At 47.6% G+C, this 27,718-nt stretch overlaps 1 protein-coding gene across 1 annotated transcript in view; it reads right to left on the bottom strand.

The window, feature by feature from the left end:
- LOC143961373 (uncharacterized) overlaps positions 1 to 27,303 on the bottom strand; it is a 321,284-nt gene extending 293,981 nt beyond the window's left edge. Inside the window, exon 1 of the mRNA XM_077470638.1 lies at positions 27,249 to 27,303. The gene's annotated coding sequence lies outside the window, so the exon portion shown is untranslated. The remainder of the gene's footprint in view (positions 1 to 27,248) is intronic.
- Positions 27,304 to 27,718: the final 415 nt, after the last annotated feature.

Genomic DNA, 27,718 nt, shown 5'->3' with positions numbered 1-27,718 from the left:
GTACAACATTAGAATCCTACTATAGCTTGTAGTCAAAATATTCGACCAGGAATGTATGATTGCAGAATCATACAGTGAGTTTAGCTGCTCTGTTGAATCTTCTTTAAACATTCGACAGACACCATAAGCCTTCAATGACAGATTTAACCTTAATTCATATGGATTTTTGGATGAATGCAATTTTTTTACGAAAAACAAAATAAATACAAATTAATTTCGGGAGTAACTAAATAAATTCATTTTTCGGACGAAAACTAAATTCCGAAACAAAATATTTCAGTCTGCACATGTCTAGGGTGCACTGTAGTTTAAAAAAATATAAACAAATTCCTATGCACACATCTTATATGTAGTGCAAAAAAAAAAACAGGAGAAAATATTTAAAATAATGAACAATTTTAATCAACATAAACTTATCAGTATTTCACAGTCTGACAAACTCCCCACCATCGCAAAGCTCCACATAACAGACCCCCCCCCCCCCACAACAGACTCCCCCCATCTTAGATCTCCCCATATAAGACTCCCCCACATATCACACTACCCCAATCACAGATGTCCACATCCCAGACTTCCCCCCATCATAGGCTCCCCATATCACAGACCCCTCCCATAACAGACTCCCCCATATCACAGATCCCCCATAAAAGACTCCCCCCATAACTGATCCCCTCATTACAGAGCCCCCCATAACAGACTCCCTCATCACAGACTCCCCCATCACAGAATCCCCCATCACAGACTCCCCCATCACAGACTCCCCCATCACAGATCCCCCCCATCACAGAAGTGCCCCATCACAGATCGCCCCATAACAGACTCTGCCATCACAGACCCCCCCATAACAGACTCCCCCATATCACAGATCCCCCATAAAAGACTCCCCCCATAACTGATCCCCTCATTACAGAGCCCCCCATAACAGACTCCCTCATCACAGACTCCCCCATCACAGAATCCCCCATCACAGACTCCCCCATCACAGACTCCCCCATCACAGATCCCCCCCCATCACAGAAGTGCCCCATCACAGATCGCCCCATAACAGACTCTGCCATCACAGAGCCCCCCATAACAGACTCCCTTCATCACAGATCCCCCATAACAGACTCCCCCATATAACTGATCCCCCCATAACAGACTTCCCCCATTACAGATCCCCCATCACAAAGCCCCCTCATAACAGACTCCCCCCATCAATATTACACAGCCGCCCCTTCTATAACATCATGGCACTCCCCCTCCTCTCTGCTACCTGTATCACACAAGACGCAAAGCATGGTAGGTCCGGACAAAGGGCGGGACTTTCCGAATGAAAGGCAGGTGATTGATTGGTTACTAGGCAGCAGGGCAGTCTCAGCAATCAACCACTTCTTAACTCAAAAGGTCCCACCCTTTGTCCAGACCCGTCATGTTTCTCATCTTGTGTTATAAATGTAGCAGAGGGGAGGGGGAATGCTGCGATGTTAAAAGGGAAGTCTGAGGCTCGGGTAAATAACACTGGTGGGCTGGATTCGGCCCACGGGCCATAGTTTGAGGACCCCTGGGTTAGATGCTTATGGGGTTTTACAAGGCACATATCTGCTCTTCTGCAGTCTCTGCATTAAGGTAAAAAATGCCCCACTACCTGTTTCCCCTACCATCCCTAAACACTTACCTGGCTCCTCTCCTGATCCTGTACTCAACCGGTTTCACCACCGCTCTCTCCTCTTCCTGGTCTCACAGGAGACACAGACAGCAGCAGGAGTCATAGGCTCCTGTTACCTTCAGTCAAACTTCCCTCCCCCCCCATACACATTTTCAGTACCCTCAAAGATCTATATTTACTTTTTTCGATGTGTCTTTGGACCAGTCCAGGGACATCACAGGTCCTCTTTTCCCTCTTCTTCCTTTGGCACAAGGCAGATCCTATATGATATGGTGCCACTGTCTTGTGGGCACAGAGTGGGGGATGGATCTTTGGCACTCTAGGCTCACACCGGGTGTTATTCAACCCAGAAGACAACCATCACTGCGGTTACAAAGTGAGTCTGGTGTTTTATACTCAAGCAAGACCGAGTCATTGTAATAATATGAATTTCCACTCCTAAAGCAGAACTAAACTAAACAGCTAAATTTGTACACAAAATACATATAATGAATGTGAGTTGTTTTACTTACTATAGGATCCTTATTTCTGGCCATCCAATGTTAGGTGTGTGTCCCCCCTATCCTGAACTCTACCAAGCCATCTGTCCTCAACATGGGAGGGTGTATCCCTGGCAAAGCACTTTGTACCCATATTGATGAGGACAAGGGTCTCTTCCCAACAACCCTGGCCGATGGTTACTTATTAATATTATTATTGTTATTATACAGGATTTAAATAGTGCCAACAGTTAAAGATATAAAGAGTGACACTACAGTTACAATTCAATTCAATACAGCGGGGTTAGAGGGGTTCTGCTCCTGAAAGCCTAAAATCAAATAGGTTGTGGGGATCTGTCAGCAGGGTCTTATTGAAAATGTATTTGATAATAAGGGGACACCCAGATGCTGCCCACCCCCCCCCCCCCTCATGAATACTGTAAGTATGGGCTATATAGAACCCCTACTCGTTCACAAAAAAAATAATTGTAACTAGAGATGAGCTCGGTGTTCAACTCAAACGCATGTTCGACTCAAACATCGGCCGTTCGTCTGTTCGGCGAATTCAGAACTTTGTGGACCGTTCGCATCAAATTCGTATGGCCCACAATGCACTACGCCATTGCTGGATCATGATTGGCCAAGCATGCACTGTGACCTCGCATGCTTGGCCAATCACAGCGCCGGCAGAGAGAAGGCAGGATACCTGTGGCCAGTTATAGCTCAGGGGGTTTAGTACACGCCCCACACTATATAAGGCTGGCAGTGCGGCGGCTTTGTGTAGTGTGTTTCGACGTGCAGGGAAAGAGATAGATAGGCAGGGACAGTGTGTTATTTTCTCAGGCATCTAAAAGTTAAAGTGGTGTTTTGTGCCTCCTGCACAGTATACACCTGTATCTACCCTTTATTGCTGGTGTTCTCTAATACAGCCATCTGCAGGAGTTAGTGGGTGTTGTGTGCCTCCCGCACAGTATACACCTGTATCTACCCTTTATTGCTGGTGTTCTCTAATACAGGCATCTGCAGGAGTTAAAGTGGGTATTGTGTGCCTCCAACACAGTATACACCTGAAGATACCTCTTATTGCTGGTGTTGTCTGTTGCATATCTTACATATTAGCCTTTAAAATTAGCACTTTTGATTTTGAACGTTCGAGTCCCATAGACTTTAATAGGGTTCTAAAGTTCGTACAAATTTTAGGTCCGTTCGAAGGTTCTGGTGCGAACCAAACCGGGGGGTGTTCGGCTCATCCCTAATTGTAACCTATAAATAAAGTCTTTTAAAAACATTTACAACATACATGAAGAGTATCCAATATTATACGCAATACCTCTTGACACACACCTCGTATTCTTTTGCAATAGTTGCAAAAGGCCAAAGACCTTTGAGTTATATATGGGAATACAGATAATAAGATAATATAGGTAATAGGATCACTACCCCTGAGGATATTATATATACATGTTGGTGTTTTTACACAGATTTGTGTAAGGTTATGAAATGTCTCATTTACAACACTTTTTTGGATTCTTTGACTCTACCGACTTTATCGGAGGTGGATTGCTCCCTATTAGATTCCCCTCTTACCTTGGAGGAGCTGCAGAAAGCAGTTGCTAGTATTCCTAATAACAAGGCTCCAGGAGTCGGTGAGTTGCAATGTATATAGAAAACATTATTGGGGGGCGTGGCTTAGCGCGCATCGGGAATGGCCGCTTGAGACAAGAGCTCCAGGAGACCCACAGCCCGTAAGCTCTCCCTTCGGTCTATTTAGAGCCGCATCATGCTGAAATCAGCTCGCCACCACACCGGGACGGGAACGGGAGCCCGCCGTCAATCTGGGACCCCTCATACGCGGAGTATCCAGGACATTTTTACCTCACAGGCCCGAGCAGGCGGCAGCACACCTTCTAAGATGGCGCTGCCACGAGGCGAGGAGGATGATCTCAGCGATGGCTCCTTGTCCACAGCCGAAGACCCGGTAAGCGGGCTGGGGAACCCCAACCACCCCCTCACGCTGGGGGACATGACCTCAATTGCGTCTGATATTAAGAATACGCTTTTCTCCGCAATTACCGATCTTAAAGCTGACTTGCTGTCGCTCACAGAAAAGATGTCTACCCTGGAGAAAGCTGAAAGTAAGCGGGACAGGACTGTACGCAGATTGGAGGCTACAGCAGCCTCACATGCGGTTCATTTAATTAACATTAATAGACACTTGGAGGACCTCGATAACAGGGGGAGGAGGAGTAATATTCGGGTGAGGGGGATTCCAGAAACTGTAGGCCCTGATCAGATTACTTCGGCCCTGAGATCAGTGTTTAATAACCTGCTGGAAAACCCTATTGATTCCCCCATTGACTTTGTGCGAGCTCATAGGGCGTTGAGAGCTAGACCCCTGGATTCAGCCCCTCCCCGGGACGTTATCTGCTGCCTCCAGAGTTTTCAGCTGAAAGAGGAAATTTTAAGTCAAGCCAGGAAAAACGATCGGATTGTATTTAATGAAGCAGAGATTTCGTTGTTTCAAGACTTGTCGCCTATAACCCTGCAAAACAGACGGGCGTTACGACCGTTATTGGAAACGCTTCGTGAGAGAAGCATCGTTTATAAATGGCGCTTTCCCTTCGCTTTGCAAGCTACGTTCGAAGGGAGACAGTTTTTGCTTCGGATCCCCGAAGATCTTCCAGATTTTTGTGCTGGCCTACATATCCCTTGTGCTGACTTGCCAGAATGGTATACTGAGTTTAAACTCCCTCAACCTGAGCTCAGCCCTCCTACTACCCCTTTGTCCTCGCCAGCTAAACCTCCGCAGAAGAGGAACAAAATCGGGCAACGCTCCTCCAGGGAAGGATCCCGTGCACCCCAACCCTCCAGGCAATCTAGGAATCGTGATCGCACTTAAAGAGATGCTGACTGGATAATGGATGACTTTTGCCTCTGTTCCCCTCTTCATTTCCTTTGTTTTTGCCAGTTTGCACTTTGCACGTTGTTACATGGTTGGGGGGGTGCTTATTTGATCGATGGTTGCTTCTACGCTTGCACCCCCTCCCCCCCCTCTCTCTCAGACGCCACTTCCTTCGCAGACTTGAAGCGGGTTCATTGCCCTGAGAGATGGACATTTGCTAAGCCCTTGTTACTTGGATACTACCAGCCCTTCTCTCTTACCCGTCTCCCTCCCTCCTGGTGGGCACATAGATGTTTTTCCTCCCCTCCCCCCCCCCCCCCCCCCCTTTTTATTTTTTTTTATTTTACCGAAGGTTTTTTTGCACGTTTGGTTGACGCTACTTAGGGCGCTGGGTCTCCGTATTGGATGCTAATTTACTTGTTATTGTAGTACTTTAAATTTTGGTTCACATTAGTAATCTATTTGCTTTGTCTAAACTGTAATTTACATTCCTCGTGTGTGGAGTTCCTCCCACGTACCCCACAAGCGGCCCGCAGGGCACTTAGGTGTTGCCTTGTGGTTTGCCCGCACATTGTTTTTGCCTGTAGCCGCAGTGAGCACAGGCCGTATCTTGCCTTTTTGTGATATTTCCCCTTCGGGGGACAACCTGTTTCCTTCTCTTTTTTCTGCTTCTGACTTTTCTCGTTTTCTATTTCCCTCTGAGGGTCTATCCTCTTCTCACCTCTGTTCCTCTTTCCTCTTTGCGGACCGGGCGACCCCGGGGAGCAAACGTACGAGAGTCCATGGCCTACGCGGAGTTGGGAACTAGACCGACATTGGTCTCCCATAACGTCCGCGGTCTTAACATACCGGAGAAGCGCACTTCACTCCTCAGGGAGCTGGGCAAGGTTGGCCCCCTCTTTGTCTACTTGCAGGAGACGCATTTTGCCCGTCACTCACACCCTAAACTCTGGCACAAGAACTACCCTCAGGTATTCTATGCCTCGAATTCTCAAGCTAAGACTAAAGGAGTTGCCATCTTAATTCATAAAACAGCGGGGTTCACGGTCACACAAACACTAACTGACCCTGACGGCAGGTACATATTTGTTAAAGGGACATGGGGCAACGTTCCGCTGACTCTGGCCAATGTCTATTTTCCCAACAGTGCGCACAAATCCTTTTGCAGACATCTGATAGAGGAACTGAAGGGTTTTGCCACAGGTTGCATTATCTTGGGAGGTGATTTCAATCTCCCTCTCGACCCATCTCAGGACACTTCCTCTGGCAGATCAAGCATTCCTTATTGCACTCTGAAATACATTAAAAACCTCTTGCATTCTTTAACCTTAATTGATGCATGGCACACGTTGAATCCCAGAGGCAGGGACTTCACCTGTTATTCAACGCCCCATGATAAATACTCTCGCATTGACTTTGTGACCCAAAGGGACATACAGAATTTAAGAGATGCTCGGATAGGCATACAGTCCTTCTCAGACCATGCCCCCATTTCCCTCTCCCTTGATCACCCTGGGGACAGACCTAAGACATGTATGTGGAAGTTGAATTCGGCCTTACTGACGGACACAGAACTACTCCCCAAACTGACTGACGCTCTCAGACATTACTTCCTTGATAACACTTCCGAAGAGCTCTCCCCCTTGACTATTTGGGAAGCTCACAAGTGCGTCATACGGGGGGAGCTCATCCGCGCAGGGGCTTCTCGCAAACGGGCAGCCGCACAACAGCTCCGCACGCTAACTGATAAGATAGCTCGCTTGGAACTTCGCCATAAAGCAACCCTAGATTCCCTACAGGCTCAGGAGCTGTTACAAACTCGCCAGGCACTTAGGGACCTGTTAGACACTAAGAGCAGACGCACCCTTTTCCTGAAAAAAAAAATCTACTATGAGAAGGGGGATAAGGGAGGGAAGATGCTAGCTAGGGCATTAAAGGACGCTTCACTGGCCAATAATATCTTGGCCATTAGAACAAACGATGGCACTCTGACTAACAGGACCGACAAAATTGCAGAAAGCTTCCATCAATTTTACTCCCGTCTCTATAGTGTCCCTCCCCAGCATAATCCGAGGGGACAGCTAGGTGATAGGACCCATATTATAAAAGACTACTTAGCTCAGAGCGGTATGCCGACTCTTTCCCCAGAAGCTGCTGAATCGCTGGAACTCCCCATCTCGCCCGAGGAGCTTTCGACAGCGGTTAAGAACCTTAAAGCGGGCAAAAGCCCGGGCCTGGATGGGTTCACGGCCCACTATTACAAGGTCTTTTTCAACCTTCTTGAGAAACCTCTTCTGAAGGTCTTTAATTCACTCAGCGAACCACACAACCTACCTGAAACTTTTCTGAGTGCGCATATAACATTACTGCCTAAACCGGGGAAGGATCCCTCGGTCTGCTCTAATTATCGCCCGATCTCCCTCCTAAATTTAGATCTTAAAATCTTGGCGAAAATAGTGGCGAATCGTTTGCAGTCTTTCTTACCGCATTTGATAGGCGCCGAGCAGGTGGGGTCCATGCCGGGGAGGGAGTCCAGGGACAATGTGACCAAGGCTCTAAATTTAAAACACCTGTGTCGCTCCACAAACGTCGAGGGCCTTCTCTTGTCTACGGACGCGGAGAAGGCCTTCGACAGGGTCGCGTGGGACTTCCTGTTCCTAACCTGCGGCCACATTGGCCTGCGACCCCATATGTTCTCATGGATCTCCTCCCTCTACCAGAACCCTACTGCCCAACTCAAAATCAATGGCACCTTGTCAGAACGGGTATCTATTCACAATGGTACGAGACAAGGCTGCCCTTTATCCCCCCTATTATTTATTTTATCCTTGGAGCCATTTATTCGCACCATTAATAACTCCCCTGCCATTGAAGGCTTCCGGGTTGGCCCAAAGACCTACAAGGTAGCTGCCTATGCAGATGATTTATTGTTTTTTTTGGTTCATCCCCATGCCTCGATCCCCAATCTGCTCAAAGCTTTTTCTGACTTTGGTTTTTTGTCTAACCTTAAAATCAACTACACTAAATCGGAGGCGATGAATATTTCACTGCCCCCGACTTCGCTCAGTTTAGCTCAGCAGAACAGCTCTTTCAGGTGGGTTGCGGATTCGTTGACTTACTTGGGGATTCAGCTCACGCCACAGCTCCCGTCCATTTACACCAAAAATGTTGTACCTTTACTACGTCGACTGGAAACGGACTTGTCTAAATGGTCACTTAAACATTTTTCCTGGTTTGGCAGAGCAGCCATCATTAAAATGGTGACGTTGCCCAGGGTCTTATATTTGCTCCACACTCTGCCTGTAGAGCTTCCAGCGAGTTTTTTTAAGAGTTTAAATTCTATTTTGCGGAAATTTCTTTGGGCAGACAAAAAACACCGTATTTGTTTGCGCACCCTGACGCGTCCTAAAACAGAAGGGGGCCTAGGGTTCCCCGACTTTAAACGCTACTACCAGGCGACGCACCTCGCACGTATTATCGACTGGCACTGTCATGCCAATGGTAAGGACTGGGTCCCCCTGGAAGAAAGTTTCTCACGAACACCTCTTAAATTTTCACCCTGGATACCTTGGAACAAATGCCCAGCGGGCTTATCACAACACTCTTTAATTAAAACCACTTTAAAAATTTTCCACAAACTCGTGGCAGCGCACCAGATAGCGTCTGTTCCAGGGCTTATGTCCCCCCTGACACAGAACCTGGCCTGGAGTCAGGGTCCTTTTTATGCGTAGATTCCTCTCCTATTCTCATCTCCCATCTTGTTTCGGCGGGTCGGACGCGCATGTACAGCGATTTACGAGACGATGTCTCCCTGAGAGCGTTACCTTTTTGGAGCTATAGACAAGCCTGCCACTACATACTGACACCTGAGCAGAAAAACACTGTGACGAGAGATTTCACCACCTTCGAATCCCTGTGTCGTACGGGCGAACCAGTGGCAAGAACTACGTCCATTTTGTATACATTCTTACACGGCCTTGGGGATCAGGACACGCCCAAATTTAGGGCTCAGTGGGAATCGGCCCTCCAAACCAGGTTTACGGACATGCAATGGCAGAATGCTTGTACCCTAGCACATAAGTGCTCTATTAGCACTAGATTGCAGGAGAATTCGTATAAACTCCTCTCACACTGGTACGCCACTCCGGACAAAGTGAAGAGGTGGTACCCGCTGTCCTCAGACCTGTGTTGGAGATGCGGCGAGGCTAAGGGCGATATGCTACATATATGGTGGGATTGCCCCAAGATACGTAGCTTCTGGGACCAAGTTCTGGGACTGATTAGAAAGATTACAGACACTAAGATGACTCTCTCACCAGCCTGTTGCCTACTTCATATTTCTGACTTCCCGATGGGAAGATATAAGAGATCCCTAACCAAACACCTTTTGATGGCAGCGAAATCGTTGATCCCCAAATACTGGAAATCTCAAATTACACCCTCGGTGAAAGAATGGTTGAACGCGGTTAATTTCATTCACTCGATGGAGGAGACGCTCGCTATTGCCGATGAAACAGCTGACAGATTTCACACCACATGGACCCCATGGGTACTTTTTAAGTATTCGGACGCTTTTTCTAGATCCACTGGGGGCTGATTATGTTACTTTTTCACTGGATGGATTGTGGTTCTCTGGTTCTCACTCCCCCCCCCTCTCCTTTCAGGTTTGGGGGGGTGGTGCTGACAGATACCCTCTGTGGCCTGAGGGGTTGCCCTCCGGGGCTGCTTGGTCCTCTCTCACTTTTCTCTAACGTAGCTCACACCTGCACTCTTTTCCCCTTTTTTCTTTTTCTCTTTCTCGCCTTTTTCTTTTTCTTTTCGCTCCCCTCCCCTCTCCTTCTCTACTCCCGTCTTTGTATTTTATGGTCAAGACCTTTACTATTTGGTTACTGATCTCTTAGCGTAAACTTGATTAATAGACGTGTTTTAAATCTGCCTATGTATAGACTATACATTGCACTTGTTTCCCTCCAAAGATGTTATACTGGTGCAAGTTCACTTTTTCTTTTCTCTGGAGGATATGTTTGGATTCACTGTTTATCTACTGTTATATGACTGTACATGGCGAGATGATGTAATCTTGGCTTGTGATTGTATCTGCTTCTTGACTCAATAAACTCTTTTAAATTGAAAAAAAAAAAAAAAAAAAGAAAACATTATTGGGAGACTCTGTTGCCTAAGCTATTGGCTGCCTTCAATGAAGCATTTGAAGTAGGTTCATTATCGCATCATTAAGCCTTGATAGTTGTATTGTTAAAAACCAGATAATAAAAACCTTATTGCCAGAGACTTATCCAAAGCGACAGCCATGCCGACCAATTAGATGCAGTGTGCAGTGGTCTGAGCACTGACAGGCTGGCCCCCAACCCCTTCAACCTCTGCAGCAATGCTGGCAGCACTCATACGTCTATTTCCCTAAGACAACCTCTGGATATGACGCTGAGCACATGCACTGAACTTCTCTGGCTGACCATGGTGAGGTCTGTTCTGAGTGGAACCTGTCCTGTTAAACCGCTGTATGATCTTGGCCACCGTGCTGCAGCTCAGTTTCAGGGTCTTGGCAATCTTCTTATAGCCTAGACTATCTTTAAGTAGAACAACAATTCTTTTTTTTTTCAGATTCTCAGAGAGTTCTTTGCCATGAGGTGCCATGTTGAACTTCCAGTGACCAGTATGAGAGAGTGAGAGTGATAACACCAAATGTAACATACCTGCTCCCCAATCACACCTGAGACCTTGTAACACTAACCAGTCACATGACACCGTGGAGGGAAAATGGCTAATTGGGCCCAATTTGGACATTTTCACTTAGGGGTGTACTCACTTTTGTTGCCAGCAGTTTAGACATTAATGGCTGTGTGTCCAGTTATTTTGAGGGGACAGCAAATTTACACTGTTATACAAGCTGTACACTCACTACTTTACATTGTAGAAAAGTGTAATTTCTTCAGTGTTGTCACATGAATAGATAGAATCACATACACATACACACATATGTAAGAAGGCCAGTATGGTGGCCATAATTTATGGGAGGAGCCCGGGGGGTATTTAACCAGCCCACTCGCCTGTGGTCTTTGTCGGTTTCCTGTGCGCAATACTACGTCACTAGGCCGACTGCTCGAGTTTCGTTGCCATTCGGATAACTTCTCTCTACTAGAAGTCTCGTGGTTTTCGTCTCTGGCTCGACTGCCGCAGGTAAGGGTCTCGATTGACATTCCTTTACTAAAAACATTTCTATTTGAGTGTCGTCAAAACCCTGAATTCTCGAGTCATTCGCTGTAAAACCGGGTCGTTAGTCACTCAAAACGCACCATTATCACAGCGTCCTTCATTTCACGGGCCTCATTTCAGTAGAAATTGCTTGAACTAAAAATGTTGCACTATTTTCGTAGCTTGTTATATTGTCTGCCTCATCACCGTGTTCCACAGACAAATTGTTGCCAGTCGCATCACACGGCACAACGATTCATGCCTCTGCCACGGCTGGCTCACGTAGATCATTTCATCATTTCACTCATTTCTGGCACACACTGCGCTCCGATTCGAATCCAGTCGCATCCGCTAAATGCGCCGATTCGTCCCGGTGTGCCCCAAGTTGCTCGGCCTCATGCTCCAGAGCCCGCTCGTTGCAATCGATACGGGTCTCTGTCATGGGAATCATTTCACTGTCACCTATTATGTCCTAAATCGAAACCAGTCGCATTCTCAAACGCACAGGTTCGATCAACGTGTCCCAGTTGCGTTGGCCTCATTTCAGTACATGCTCTAGAGCCTGTTCGTTGACGGTCGCAGGTCTGCGTCCTCTCCGATTCGCATCTCTATCATGGGATTCATTTCATTATCACGTAGTGCGCTCAGTTCGAATCCGGTCGCATCCCTGTGCGCCGATTCGTCTGGACGCCCCCCAGGTATTTTTTCAGCCTCATTTCAGTGCATGCTCCAGAGACCAGTTCGGTTTCCAGTCTCCGTTCGCGGCCGGCCGATCTAGGCCTCTGTCATGACATAAGTTGTTTGTTTCATTTCACTGTCCAGCTCCGCGCTCCGGTTCAAATCCAGTCGCACCTAAAACACGCACCAATTCGTTCTGGTCCGGCCCAGGTTTATTTCCCACATTTCAGTACATGCTCCAGAGTCCGGTGTGTTGACAGTCGCACTGGCGACACGACCATTTCGTGCCTCTGTCATGGCAATCGTACTTAATTTCACTGTCACTCACCGCGCTCCGACTCGAATCCAGTAGCATCCGTGATGAATCGATTCGGTTCGGCGTGCCCCAGATGGATCGGCCACATTTCACTTTTTCCACAGGTTGCCTTATTTTACGGTCACAGTTACAGCACTTATTCGTGCTCCCGCACTTGACACGGATCATCCCACACTTCGTCCTTTACGCAAATGATACGTCGGATTGGGACAGCAGAATACACAGAAAAAAAAAAAAAAATTAAAAAAAAAATTAAAAAATGAAAATAATGATGATGATAAAGAAAGAATTATGGCAAAACCTGTCTACTCACCGGTGCACCTCGGTCATATTAGCCAGCCGTTTACGTCACTCTTCGGTTTACTTGTTAGGCTCCTCACTAGTAGTGATGGACGAACTTCCGACGGGACGTTTCGCGAACGCGAAATGCGAACGGACCCAAACGTTCGCGAAACCGACCGTTCGCCGCGGGCCCCATTGACTTCAATGGGAGGCGAACTTTGCAAACCTTCATGTCGAATTTGCGGCCACGTGGTAATTATTAGGGGGTAAAACGTAGTCCCACCATCTGGACAATGACATAATACATGTATGAGGTGAATTTGGGATCGATAACTACAAGCATTTTTATTTTATTTGGGAAATTGTTCTAACAATTCAGGACTATGGAGTTAATGAAGGCAATGGAGGAGAGGGAAGGTCAGGGACCAGGGTAGGCAAAGAAGAGGGTGCAGGAGATGATCACCAGCAGCGTGACATACCGGAATGACACATGCACCGTGATAGAGGCATCTGACAGCAGCACCGTAATACAGAGCACTGACAGCAGCACCGTGACATACAGCGCTGACAGCAGCACCGTGACATACAGCGCTGACAGCAGCACCGTGACATACAGCGCTGACAGCAGCACCGTGACATACAGCGCTGACAGCAGCACCGTGACATACAGCGCTGACAGCAGCACCGTGACATACAGCGCTGACAGCAGCACCGTGACATACAGCGCTGACAGCAGCACCGTGACATACAGCGCTGACAGCAGCACCGTGACATACAGCGCTGACAGCAGCACCGTGACATACAGCGCTGACAGCAGCACCGTGACATACAGCGCTGACAGCAGCACCGTGACATACAGCACTGACAGCAGCACCGTAAGCAGCCCCAGGAGGAAGTCAGCACAGCACAGGGATGGTGTGATCCCCTCATAATAAGAACCCCCAGGAGGAAGTCAGCACAGCACAGGGATAGTGTGATCCCTTCATAATAAGAACCCCCAGGAGGAAGTCAGCACAGCACAGGGATATCATAAGCAGCCCCAGTAGAAATATGACACCGCTCAACCTCTTCAAAGAGGAGGGTAGGGGCATATAGTACGGTGTGCTTTTTTGGGTCAAGGAAGTGAGCCAAATGAATTAAGAAGGTCTGTGTGCTTGATTAAAAAAATAGTTTATAGACATATACATGGTCTACTGGTCACATGTGTTGAATTCCTCCGAGATCCATGCCTCATTCATTTTTAGAAATGTGAGGTAGTTAACACTGTGGTGAGCTAGGCGAGTACGCTTATCGGTCACAATCCCCCCTGCTGCGCTGAACGTCCTTTCGGACAGGACACTGGATGAGGGGCAAGCCAACAGTTCGATTGCAAATTGGGCAAGCTCTGGCCAGAGGTCAAGCCTGCCCACCCAGTAGTCTAGGGGTTCATCACTCCTCAGAGCGTCCACATCGGCCGTTAACCCAATGTAGTCGGACACCTGACGGTCTAGGCGTTCCCTGATGCTGGATCCGGATGACACCTGTCGATGGGTCGGCTGAAAGAATGACCTCATATCCGAAGTCACCAACACATCTTCAAACCGGCCTCTTCTTGCAGGCGCTGTTGGATTGGTACCCGCAAATCCTTCTCTGGGAGTGGGAATTGCTCCTCTGCCAGCGCACGCAAAAGCAGAATGCAGCATTTCTCGAAGCAAGGCCTGGAAGTGCTGCATTCTGACAGCCCTCTGCGACGGCGGTAACATTTCCGCCATTTTGTGTTTGTACCGGGGGTCTAAGTACGTTGCCACCCAGTACTGGTCCTTGACCCTCATGCTTTTTATACGGGGGTCCCTATTAAAACACTGGAGCATGAAGGCCCCCATTTGCACTAAAGTGGAAGCGGTGTGGTGGCCTGGCTCCTGCTCATCATCCAGGATAATGTCGTCCTCTTCATTCTCCTCTCCCCATCCTCGCACAACAGGGATCCCAGAAAGGTTTAAAGCATGCTCTTCTTGCTCCTGCTCATCCGCCCCGGCACCATCCTCCTCTGACTCCTCATCAGACTCCTGTTGTTGACTTGTCTCAGATAGAGTAGCCCCCCCTGGGAATTCATCCAGCATTGCGACTTCCTCATCTTCCCGCTCCTGCTCCTCCACAGCCTGATCAATGACACGACGCAATGCACGCTCCAGAAAGAAGGCATAAGGTACCATGTCACTGATGGCGCCATGGCTGCGACTGACCAGTTTGGTGATCTCCTCAAATGGCCGCAGAAGTCTGCATGTGTCGCGCATGAGCAGCCACTGGCGCGGTGAAAAAAAACCCAGCTCCCCAGAACCGTTTCTTTCGCAGAGTTCATACAGGTAGACGTTAACTGCACGTTTCTGCTGGAGCAGCCTATCAAGCATATAGAAGGTTGAGTTCCATCGCGTCGGGCAATCGCAAATAAGACGTCTGACCGGCAGATGGTGTCGCCGCTGAATGTCAGCAAGGCGAGCCATGGCCGTGTAAGATCTTCTGAAATGGGCCGAGATTTTCCTTGCCTGCCGCAAGATGTCCTGGACCCCAGGGTATTTGACAAGGAATCGCTGCACGACCAAGTTTAAGACGTGTGCCATGCACGGCACGTGCGTGATTTTGCCCTGTTTCAATGCGCTAAGCAGATTGGCACCGTTGTCACACACCACTTTACCAACTGTCAAATTGAGCGGTGTTAGCCACTCATCTGCCTGTGAACGCAAAGCTGAAAGGAGTGCCGGGCCAGTGTGGCTCTTTGCTTCCAGGCACAACAGACGCAGCACGGCATGGCAACGTCTCACCTGGCATGTGGAATAGGTTCTGGGGAGCTTGGGCGGTGCAGTGGAAGAGACGCTAGCAGCGGAAAAGGAGGAGGCAGCTGAGGAGGAGAGGGAGGAGGATGGAGTAGGAGGAGGAGAAGAAGAGTCAGGCCTGCATGCAATCCGTGGCGGTAAAACCAAATCTACACGGGTGCCACGGGTTACATGCTTGACGGCCGTCAGAAGGTTCACCCAGTGGGCAGTAAAACTGATATACCTTCCCTGCCCGTGTTTGCTAGACCACGTGTCTGTGGTCAGATGTATCTTGGCACCGACACTGTGTGCCAGAGATACATTCACTTGCCGCTGAACATGGCCATATAGCTCTGGGATGCCCTTCTCTGAGAAATACTTCCTTCCTGGGACCTTCCATTGTGGTGTTCCAATGGCCACAAATTTGCGAAAGGCCTCCGAGTCCACCAGTTTATATGGCAGTAGTTGGCGGGCTATGAGTTCTGACAAGCCAGCCGCCAACCGTTGGGCAAGAGGGTTATCCGGCATCATCATTTTTTTACGCTCAAACATTAGGCCCACGGAAGCCTGCCTTTTTGCAGAAAAATGTGAGCTTGGCGTGATGGAAGGTGGAGTGGAGGACAATTGTGAGGAGAGAGGAGAAGGAGAAGTAGAAGACGAGGCTGGACGGTGAGAGCCTGCAGTGTGGCTTTGTGTGTTCCGTTGCTCCCACTGGGCTCGGTGATGGCTGCTCATGTGCCTTCTTAAGGCGGTCGTCCCTAGGTGAGTATTGGGCTTACCGCGACTAACGCGTTGACTGCAAAGATTGCAGATGGCAACGCTATTGTCAGCAGCGGACACGTTAAAAAAAGCCCACACTGCGGAGCCATGTGCCGGTGTCCTGGGAGCGCCAGATGTGACCGTACATGGTCGATGACTCGCTCCTGATACATTTGCAGTCTGCTTTGTCCCTGCTGTGCAATGTAAGTCATTGCTGCTTCTCCTCCCTATCTGCTGGTCCATATCTCCCTCTGAACTCCCCTCCTCTTCCTCTCTTGTGGGCACCCACGTGACATCACTAGACACGTCATCATCAACGTCACCTTCCCCACCGCTATAAGTAGAGATCTCGGAGTAGGCAGCAACACCGGGGACCAACCTCCTCCTTGGGCTGATCTGGGTACTGGCGTCAGACTGCTGAGTAGCGCTTGTTGCTACCTCCTCTTCCTGATCCAATACCAAGAGTGGCTGCGCATCAGAAATGTCCTCTTGATATGGATCGGAATATAATTCCAGTGACTCAAGCGGAAGGTATGTGGTGGTGGTGGTGGTGGTCGTGTTGTTGGTGGTAGTGTCTTTGGGGGTGCACATAGCAGAGAGTGAAGAAGAGGGTGCAGATCGAGAGGATGAGGAGGGTGCAGAAGAGTAAGGCTGAGCGAGCCACTCAACCAAGTCTGGTGCATCCTTTAAAGTAATTGAACGCACCTTCTGCAACTTCCCACTTTGGCTCAAGCCTGTTGCTCCTGCCCTACCCCTACCACCCCTGCGGAAGGGCCTGCCTCTTCCTCTGCATGTCATTTTTTAAATGACCCTGTGACAAAACTCTTAGTCCCTATACCGCTGAAGGACTGCTGCAGTATAGGTGAGCGGTCAGCAGTGGTGCACGTCAACCCTATCTATTGTGGACCTATAGCGGTCCTTACAGAACAGCAGACTGTACCGCACTCAAGCCTATGTACCGTAGCACCCTATACCAAGTTACCAGTCCTTATAAGAACTTTTGTGGACCAAGCAGGTTGTGTATTAGTGTTTAGCAGACTGTACGTCAGTCCCTATACCGCTGAAGGACTGCTGCAGTATAGGTGAGCGGTCAGCAGTGGTGCACGTCAACCCTATCTATTGTGGACCGATAGCGGTCCTTACAGAACAGCAGACTGTATCGCACTCAAGCCTATGTACCGTAGCACCCTATACCAAGTTACCAGTCCTTATAAGAACTTTTGTGGACCAAGCAGGTTGTGTATTAGTGTTTAGCAGACTGTACGTCAGTCCCTATACCGCTGAAGGACTGCTGCAGTATAGGGCAGCGGTCAGCAGTGGTGCACGTCAACCCTATCTATTGTGGACCGATAGCGGTCCTTACAGAACAGCAGACTGTACCGCACTCAAGCCTATGTACCGTAGCACCCTATACCAAGTTACCAGTCCTTATAAGAACTTTTGTGGACCAAGCAGGTTGTGTATTAGTGTTTAGCAGACTGTACGTCAGTCCCTATACCGCTGAAGGACTGCTGCAGTATAGGGCAGCGGTCAGCAGTGGTGCACGTCAACCCTATCTATTGTGGACCGATAGCGGTCCTTACAGAACAGCAGACTGTACCGCACTCAAGCCTATGTACCGTAGCACCCTATACCAAGTTACCAGTCCTTATAAGAACTTTTGTGGAACAAGCAGGTTGTGTGTTAGTGATTAGCAGACTGTACGTCAGTCCCTATACCGCTGAAGGACTGCTGCAGTATAGGTGAGCGGTCAGCAGTGGTGCACGTCAACCCTATCTATTGTGGACCGATAGCGGTCCTTACAGAACAGCAGACTGTACCGCACTCAAGCCTATGTACCGTAGCACCCTATACCAAGTTACTAGTCCTTATAAGAACTTTTGTGGACCAAGCAGGTTGTGTATTAGTGTTTAGCAGACTGTACGTCAGTCCCTATACCGCTGAAGGACTGCTGCAGTATAGGGCAGCGGTCAGCAGTGGTGCACGTCAACCCTATCTATTGTGGACCGATAGCGGTCCTTACAGAACAGCAGACTGTACCGCACTCAAGCCTATGTACCGTAGCACCCTATACCAAGTTACCAGTCCTTATAAGAACTTTTGTGGACCAAGCAGGTTGTGTATTAGTGTTTAGCAGACTGTACGTCAGTCCCTATACCGCTGAAGGACTGCTGCAGTATAGGGCAGCGGTCAGCAGTGGTGCACGTCAACCCTATCTATTGTGGACCGATAGCGGTCCTTACAGAACAGCAGACTGTACCGCACTCAAGCCTATGTACCGTAGCACCCTATACCAAGTTACCAGTCCTTATAAGAACTTTTGTGGAACAAGCAGGTTGTGTGTTAGTGATTAGCAGACTGTACGTCAGTCCCTATACCGCTGAAGGACTGCTGCAGTATAGGGCAGCGGTCAGCAGTGGTGCACGTCAACCCTATCTATTGTGGACCGATAGCGGTCCTTACAGAACAGCAGACTGTACCGCACTCAAGCCTATGTACCGTAGCACCCTATACCAAGTTACCAGTCCTTATAAGAACTTTTGTGGAACAAGTGAGTTGTGAATGTTTAGCAGACTGCAGCAGAAGGGCAGCAGTCAAGTATAATATCCTTTCTATATTTGGAAGAAAGAATATTATACATGTACAAGCCTATTACTGTACCACTGATACCAGTCCTGAAAAGAACCTTTGTGGAACTAATAATAACAGCAAGTCTTTAAAATTACCCTCACTGCCTGACAACACTGCTTCCTTCCTGTCCCTATACAAATTGGCAAAAAAAGAGAACGATTAGTGGTTACTGGAACAGCTCTTTTGTGGACCTTGATAGTAACAGCTAATGATGATGATGATGATGATGATGATGAAAGACTAATCTGGCTGTCCCTGTAGCATACACCGTCCTTTCCCTTTCTCTAAACTAACAAAAGACACTCAGGCTGCTGCAAGAATCAGCAGCACAGCAAACCTATCAACACCTAACACCTATACCAGTCCTGAAAAGAACTTTTGTGTACCAAATAGCTAGTGGTTTATCTCTCCCTACTCCACACAGGAACCTGTCCCTATCTTAACAGAAGAAAGAATGTAAAATGGCCACCGGATCGGGTGTATTTATAGGTTAGGGGGAATGTACAAGTGTCCATGTGCTGTCATGTCTCAATTGGCTGTCCTGTATCACATGATAAACGTGTCACCAAAGGTTAAAGCTCTTGTATACATTAAACACGTAAGTCCGCCGCGGCGAACGACGGAAAAAGGCGTTCGAACGTGCGGACCGCGAATGTCGGAAATTCGCCGCGAAACGACCGCCGGGCGAACCGTTCGGCCATCACTACTCACTAGTTGTCATCTGTTATTTCTCTCTCCAGGTCAGTCAAGTTTAGTAGGTCCACCCTGCACCAGCTTGGACGTCATCTTTCCCAGGTAAAAAAAAAAAAAGAAGAGAAGGGAAGGCGCAGGCAATGCGACAGCAACCATGCTGGCGTACATATATATATATATATATATATATATATATATATATATATATATATATATATATATATGTGTGAAGGCACGTGACGATATATATATATATGTATACACGTTCGCTCCCGCCTTAGTACTCAGCAACAGGCGGGTTCGCTTGGTAAAATAGAGAAACAGTCTTGACTTACGTCACCCTCTGTAAGTTCCGGTCGTCCATCTTTCGACCCCAAAGAGATAGGACATCACTCCTAGGGCACGATTCACCTGGAGCCATGTCCCAAGTCGGCAGCGAAGATCTTACCGCCCCCTTGTCTCCTCGCCCGCCTTCAGTGAGCGACAGCGTACAGTCCTTCAGGGGTTGGACTATCCCCAGGCTGACAGCAGAGCTGAGACGCAGGGGCATTCCCTTCCCCGCTACGGCTAGGAAGGCAGAGCTTTTCAGGCTCCTCTCTACCCCGCCAGCTATGGCCGGGCCCAGTACCCCGCCTCAGGCTTCTCTCCAGTCCATCTCAGCGGCTATAGCTCAACTACATTCAATGGTGTCGTCCTTAACCAACACGGTCACGGACATCCAGGCCACAGTGACGCTCCTAGAGGCTCACCCGGCCACAACCACCCCTGTTCCAGTTTCAGTCCCCTCACCACTGCCGACAGGTAACGCAGGGACATGTCCTGTTGTCTGCCCAGCACATCTGGTGCCAGCCGGCATAAGGAAGGACATCTTGGATGGCAAAGATGTCAACCTTGCCTTCCTGCTTATTTCGGTCCACGACCTCGCAGAAAACAAGGCCTACACCTGGGGAGATGTCTCCGTAGTCCTCAAGGCCAAGGATCCCAGGCTGAACCGCAAACTTTCCATCCCAGAGTTTGCCCTAGCCTTTGAGATGCTAAGAGACGTCATTTGCTCAGCATCCCCCACCAGAAGGGAAGAGCTGGACTTGTACCTCCACACAGTGGTGGATCTAGGGTACAAATACGGAGGCTTCTCCTTTTATGATTACCAGCGTTCCTTCTCCACCAAAGCAGCCGCTAAGCTGGCACAGTTCCAGTCACCCACAGACTGGAGCCTTATGGACATGGAGTTGTTCTGCTGGCATTTTGCCGGCCTTCGTTCACCCCTGTGTGCCATCTGCCAGTCCTCCACCCACACCGGTGCGCCAACATGACGGTTAGCCGCCCAGTAGAGTTCCCCTCCACCTCCGGTACAGCCCAAGGCCCGTCAGGCCCTGCGCCAAAGACTCAAGTTGAAAAGTTTGGACGTTCGGTTCGAACCATAGGGGAGCGGCCATTTGCAATAATTACAACTATGGCTCATGTAATTTTAACCAGTGCCGCCTACTGCACGTCTGTGTCATATGTCACAGAGCGCATCCCAGGAATCTGTGTGAGGTTAAAGCTCACAAGGGCTCATGACTGAGCCGCATAGACGCCCTGTGGTTGGGCTTCTACCTCACCATGCACCCCACTCCTTCACTAGCCACCTTCCTCATCTGTGGCTTCACAACAGGCTTTCATACCGGCCTCATCTCCCTGCCCCACACAACCTACGAGTGCAGAAACCTCCGCTCAGCAGCCTCCGACGAGCAGGCCATTGACCAATTGCTGCAAACCGAGGTGGAACGAGGCTTCATCATAGGTCCCTTCACACAGCCCCCCTTCAATACGTGGAGAGTTAGCCCTATTGGGCTTGTCAAGGACAAATTTTCGAATAAAAACCGTTTGGTGTATGACCTGTCTGCACCTCATTCTTCCCACATTCCCAGTCTAAATTCCCTGATTCCTTCCAAAGAAATTTCTTTAAAATACGCCTCTGTGGACATGGCGATTCAGGCCATCCTCAAAGTAGGCACAGGTGCGTGGCTGTCCAAAGCCGACATATCCGATGCCTTTAAGCTGTTGCCTTTCCACCCGTCCCTCTGGTGCTGGCACGGCATTAAATGGAGAGACCAATATTATTTCGCCACTAAATTAACATTTGGCTCCAAAAGCAGCCCCTGGCTGTTCGACACATTCGCACAGTCTCTTGCTTGGATCCTCCTGCACAAGGCTTGTTGTCAGCAAGTTATCCATTACCTGGATGACTTCCTATTGATTGAACAGCCAGGCATACCTCCAAGGGACCTCGACAAATTAAGGACCGTCTTTGGGAACCTCAACGTCCCCATCGCCGAACATAAGGTCGACGGGCCCGCACAATTTATCACCTTCCTCGGAGTCAATCTCGACACCACCTCCATGCAGGCCAGCCTGCCCCTTGACAAACTGACCCGCATCAGGGCAGTTCTCTAATTCACCCGCACCAGGGGATGTACAAGGAGGCAGCTACAGTCACTATTGGGCATGCTCAACTTTGCCATGCGAATAATTCCACAAGGTCGCTCCTTTATCTCGCGCTTGTTGGTCTACCTTTCTCAGGCACAAGACCCGGATCAAATTCTCAGCCTGGATACCGCAGCCATAGCAGACCTGTCAATGTGGGACGAGTTCCTGTCTACCTGGAATGGTATCTCCCTGTTCATCCCGTCCATCTCACCTCTCTCGCCACAGGTAGTGACAGATGCCACAGCCTCCACAGGGTTCGGGGCTATTTTTGGCCACCATTGGTTCGCCGGACCCTGGCCTTCTCAAATACTCTTGATCCCTGGGTTTAGTCAGTCTTCATCCCTTTTCGAGCTCTACCCCATTGTAGCAGCCGCCCAGCTCTGGGGTCATACCTGGACAGGACAAACCGTAGGTTTTACCACCGATAACCAGGCCACAGCCGAAATTATCAATAAAGGCAGGTCTAAGTCTCTCTCTGTGATGTCCTTCCTACGCAGGCTGGTGCAGCTATCTCTGCAGCATCAGTTTAACGTATACTGCACGTTTGTCCCAGGAAAGTACAACCTTGCAGCTGACGCTTTAATTTCCTGTCCTTCTTTCGGCAGGTTCCCGGAGCAGATACAGTGTCAGCTCCTATCCCGCATTGGTCTCAGTTGACCCTGGACTAGAGCCGCATCTACATGGAGCCACTCAGCTCATCAACCGATCACTCTCAGACAACACTCTGAAAGCCTACCGGGTAGCCTGGAAAGCGTTTAATACATTCCTGGTTGCCTCCACAGTAGGCACCCCCACAGATGCCAGGCATATACTAGCCTTCACCTCATACTGCCATAGTCAACTGGCCTTGTCCTTCAACACCATCCGGTTATATATCTAAAAACTTCTGCGCTCTATGGAAAAAATGGAAAGTAACTAGTAGAAAAAAGCAGCAATCACTAAATGAGTTGTCTCTCACTACTGGAAAATAAAAATAAAAAATGTGATGCGCTAATTTCAAACCATAAAATAATTGTAATAAGCCACAAATATGCAATTATAAAATACAAAGTGCAACTGTGCATAAATTAGTCAAATAATGCTTCTGTGCATATATAAAAGTGATAGCTAGTGCATAAACCATAAGGTGACTCTATGTGCAAACAAACGCAAATTTGTCATATAGACCAAAATACATACATATATAAAGTGTGTAAACTTATTGCAAAATGTATATAGTGAAGCAAAGACAAGTTCGGGGTATACGTTGAAGTGATAGCTAGTGCAAGGACCATAAAGTGACTAAATGTGCAAAAAACGCAGATTTGTCATACAAAACCTAAAAAACAAAAACATATAAAGAGTGGATATACTTAAAAAGTGTATAAAATGAAGCAAAACCAGGTACTAAAATAACAAACAAAAATAAAATGTTCAATTCAAGTGACCAGCATGATTGAAGATAAAATGTCCCATACACAGTCAGATCATGCAATTCGATAAATGCACTAAGTAAAACGTGCAACGTGCTGGGCAATCAATCCATCCGTGATGATCCGTGCAATAGAGTGCAAATAATATGCAATTACCTCACTGCTGTGAGTAAACAGCAATATAAATGATGAACACCAGGATAATTGCAAAAACATATAAAGAGTGGATATACTTAAAAAGTGTATAAAATGAAGCAAAACCAGGTACTAAAATAACAAACAAAAATAAAATGTTCAATTCAAGTGACCAGCGTGATTGAAGATAAAATGTCCCATACACAGTCAGATCATGCAATTCGATAAATGCACTAAGTAAAACGTGCAACGTGCTGGGCAATCAATCCATCCGTGATGATCCGTGCAATAGAGTGCAAATAATATGCAATTACCTCACTGCTGTGAGTAAACAGCAATATAAATGATGAACACCAGGATGATTGCAGAAAACGGCTGGGTAACACAATCTTTAGGAGACTTCTCTAACTTCCTCGTGAATGGCAGGTAAACTCAAAGGAATAGATTAAAAGAGACCGCCATAGTGTAGTATTTAAAACATCTAAGTTTTATTAAACAAGTTTTAAAACTACTCACAAACGAAGCTGATATAAACACATCAGACAGACAGCATTAGAGTAAAACAGGATATGGACATCACTTCCGGGTTCCTACGCGTTACGTCTTGGAGACTTCAACTGGGATAGTTACACAGGGTGCAGGAAGTGACTTATAGGTGTACTGGGCGGGGCTACGCCGCCCATTTCATTAGTTTGCTGATACATCGCTGTGTAACCATCTGGTTATACTTAGCTGGCATACAGCACTTCCTCTCACTTCAGGATCCTACCAAACCATCCATCTTCTCGTCTCACGCGATCCGAGCCGTCCTGCGCAGCATCCAGAAGCAGCAACCGCCAGTTAAATTCAAACGGCTCCCCATCACCAGTTCCATCTTCAGGGACATGTCCACCATGCTTACCAGCTACCCCTTCTGTGTTCTCCCCAGTCTGGTCATACAGGCGGCCATTTATCTGGCCTACTATGGCTTTCTACGGCCCAGCAAGTTCACCCATAACAGCTCACACAGTCCAGTCCTTCGCAGACGTCATCTGCTCCGTCATCAGGACCACTTCATCCTCCACCTCTCGGTAACCAAGACTCAGCAGGCAGACACCAGTGTAGATATCCACTTCTACAAAACCAACAACACCTGGTGCCCAGTTGCTGTGCTTACGCAGTTACTCTCTCTACTACCCGAGCTCCCGGACTCTAGTCCTCTTTTGCCCTTCCCGGTCAAACCATTAACGAACTGCCAGTTAATTAAACATGTAAGGATTCTCCTCCGCAACTTGCTCCTCAATACTCCGGCCACTCCTTCCGCATCGGAGCAGCTTCATCCGCATCCCAGCACGGGGTCCCGGACCAAGTAATCAAAACATTGAGCAGGTGGAAATCGGCCTGCTTCGCTCGATACATCCAAAACCCACAGGCAGAGATGTCTCGGGCATTCACCCAACTGGCTCAATAAAGATAAAACTGGAAACAATAAAATTCTCTTACCCCTACCTAAGTGTTTTTGCCCCCTTATTTTGGTATACCGTCCATTAGACCAGGGCACACTTTCAGGTCCATTTCATATAGGGTATCTCATGATAAGTTTGTATTGTTCAGATATGTATCGGTCATAGGGCTTCGGCCATAAGTAAGAAGGCCAGTATGGTGGCCTGAATTTATGGGAGGAGCCCGGGGGGTATTTAACCAGCCCACTCGCCTGTGGTCTTTTTCGGTTTCCTGTGCGCAATACCCACACTCCCATCCCCTTTTTTAGGGCATTTCTCAAAACATTTCTCTTCAAACACATTCATTTCTAATCACTGGGTATGCCCCCTTATTTTGGTATAACGTCCATTAGACCAGGGCACACTTTCAGGTCCATTTCATATAGGGTATCTCATGATAAGTTTGTATTGTTCAGATACGTATCGGTCATAGGGCTTCGGCCATAAATATATATATATACACACACACACACATACATACAGTGGTGTGAAAAAGTGTTTGCCCCCTTCCTCATTTCCTGTTCCTGTTCCTTTGCATGTTTGTCACACTTAAGTGTTTCGGAACATCAAATCAATTTAAACAATAGTCAAGGACAACACAAGTAAACACAAAATGCAATTTGTAAATGAAGGTGTTTATTATTAAAGGTGAAAAAAAAATCCAAACCATCATGGCCCTGTGTGAAAAAGTGATTGCCCCCCTTGTTAAAACATACTATAACTGTGGTTGTCCACACCTGAGTTCAATTTCTCTAGCCACACCCAGGCCTGATTATTGCCACACCTGTTCACAATCAAGGCATCACTTAAATAGGAGCTGCTTGACACAGTAAGGTCCACCAGAAGATCCTTAAAAGCTACACATCATGCCGAGACCCAAAGAAATTCAGGAACAATTGAGAAAGAAAGTAATTGAGATCTATCAGTCTGGAAAGGGTTATAAAGCCATTTCCAAAGCTTTGGGAATCCAGCGAACCACAGTGAGAGCCATTATCCACAAATGGCGAAGACATGGAACAGTGGTGAACCTTCCCAGGAGTGGCCGGCCGCCCAAAATTACCCCAAGAGCGCAGCGACGACTCATCCAAGAGGTCACAAAAGACCCCACAACAACGTCCAAGGAACTGCAGGCCTCACTTGCCTCAGTTAAGGTCAGCGTTCATGCCTCCACCATCAGGAAAAGACTGGGCAAAAATGGCCTGCATGGCAGAGTTCCAAGGAGAAAACCACAGCTGAGCAAAAAGAACATCAAAGCTCGTCTCAATTTCTCCACAACACATCTTGATGATCCCCAAGACTTTTGGGACAACATTCTGTGGAGCGATGAGACAAAAGTGGAACTCTTTGGAAGGTGTGTGTCCAAGTATATCTGGCGTAGAAGGAACACTGCATTTCATAAAAAGAACATTATACCAACAGTAAAATATGGTGGTGGTAGTGTGATGGTCTGGGGCTGTTTTGCTGCTTCAGGACCTGGAAGACTTGCCGTGATAAAAGGAACTATGAATTCTGCTGTCTACCAAGAGATCTTGAAGGAGAATGTCCGACCATCTGTTCGTGTACTCAAGCTGAAACGAACTTGGGTTCTGCAGCAGGACAATGATCCTAAACACACCAGCAAGTCCACCACCGAATGGCTGAAGAAAAACAAAATGAAGACTTTGGAGTGGCCTAGCCAAAGTCCTGACCTGAATCCTATTGAGATGTTGTGGTATGACCTTAAAAAGGCCGTTCATGCTCGAAAACCCTCCAATGTAACTGAATTAGGACAATTCTGCAAAGATGAGTGGGCCAAAATTCCTCCAGGACGCTGTAAAAGCCTCATTGCACGTTATTGCAAACGCTTGGTTGCAGTTGTTGCTGCTAAGGGTGGCCCAACCAGTTATTAGGTTTAGGGGGCAATCACTTTTTCACACAGGGCCATGATGGTTTGGATTTTTTTTCACCTTTAATAATAAACACCTTCATTTACAAATTGCATTTTGTGTTTACTTGTGTTGTCCTTGACTATTGTTTAAATTGGTTTGATGTTCTGAAACACTTAAGTGTGACAAACATGCAAAGGAACAGGAAATGAGGAAGGGGGCAAACACTTTTTCACACCACTGTATGTAGCAAACCCCACGCTTATAAAAGATATAATAACATATTTACAAAAATGTGTCTGTGTCTGTGCATTGATAGACACCCATGTTATATTTTTTTTTCCTGGAAATGTTTTTACCAATGTGTGTTAAATAAAAGTGCATATATTTTAAATTTACTTTGATTGACTTGTGTCAAAGTGTCTTCAAAGTCCCACCTCCAGAGGAATTTTCTGTTCTTCATTGTGTAATTTGATGTTGAAAACTGAGATAATCTTACCTGCTATCACTACCTGGGTGCCGTGTGTAGATGATGGTCCATCTGATCTCTTTCTTGTCTTTACCTCACAGCAGTATTGCTCACTGTCAGAATCTGTAACATTCTTTATGTGTAATAGGAAGCTCTTCTCAGATTTCTGTGCTCTCCACCGTCCGACCTTTTGTGTTATATTTTGTGTATTCCATATTAAAAATACATTATTTTCAGAACACAGATCACTTGTTCCTACCCTCCAGATAATCTCCTCTATAGCATCAGGTGATCTTCTATGAAGAGCACACGGTATGGAGATATTTTCTCCAATCACAGCAGGGACAACATCCGGCTGTTCTACAGAGAACTGGTCTGTAGAAAAAAACAAAAAAACAAAACACATTATCTATTGAAGCTAATCTCCAAGCCAACAGCTAAGAACACAGATTGTGTGTATGTGTGTGTATATATATATATATAGTGTATACACACACACA

Source organism: Lithobates pipiens, unplaced genomic scaffold (assembly GCF_037356315.1).
Source record: "Lithobates pipiens isolate NorthernLeopardFrog02 unplaced genomic scaffold, aLitPip1_a1.2 Scaffold_8, whole genome shotgun sequence".
In the NCBI taxonomy this organism is placed as follows: domain Eukaryota; kingdom Metazoa; phylum Chordata; class Amphibia; order Anura; family Ranidae; genus Lithobates; species Lithobates pipiens.
Note: the sequence above shows the minus strand (reverse complement) of the source record. Positions and strands in the feature narration are given on the sequence as shown.